The sequence below is a fragment of the Rutidosis leptorrhynchoides genome, chromosome 5 (assembly GCF_046630445.1).
Source record: "Rutidosis leptorrhynchoides isolate AG116_Rl617_1_P2 chromosome 5, CSIRO_AGI_Rlap_v1, whole genome shotgun sequence".
Taxonomy (NCBI): domain Eukaryota; kingdom Viridiplantae; phylum Streptophyta; class Magnoliopsida; order Asterales; family Asteraceae; genus Rutidosis; species Rutidosis leptorrhynchoides.
The window spans coordinates 405,683,911-405,684,580 of record NC_092337.1 but is presented as its reverse complement, the minus strand read 5'-3'; positions in this window follow the sequence as shown (position 1 = coordinate 405,684,580).

Here is a 670-nt window from a genome sequence, read left to right as displayed (position 1 = left end):
TTTTTTTTTTTTTTATATTATTTTTTTTTATAATCATTAACTTTTAAAAACAATTAAGAAATTAATTTTAAAATTTTGTTTCCCTTGTTATTTAGGACGAGGTCGTTTCGGATCGATGTCCTAGTCCGTCCCTCGACAAAATTTTAAAATTTGTCTTTTTGTAGCGATTGTTTTAAAAGCTAAGATTTTTGGGTTTTTTTTCAATGTTTTTGGCATACTTTAAATCAATAAGATTAAAAATAATGATAATAAAAGTTCTCGTCCCTCCCTCGGGTAAAGCAATTTCGGTTCAAAGACCTAGTCTTCAACTTACGACGAATTTTAAAAATCATATTTTTAACTTAATGAGATAAAGTAAATTTTTGTTTTTATATTCACACAACTTAAATATAAAATTCAAAATTAATATTAAAAATTCACACCAAACTCAAAATTTGAAATGCATAAAATTAAAAATTAATATTTAAAAAATTAAAAATTCACACCAAACTTAATTTAAAAATTCATAAATTCATACCAAACTTATATTAATTTTTCAAATATTTACAATTTTAAATATATTGTTTTTACAAAGTTTACAATATTAATTTAAGATTTAAATATTAATTTTAAAAACATGGTAAAAATAAAATTAAAAATCTTTTTGTCTTTTTATCCCACTTTAATTAAT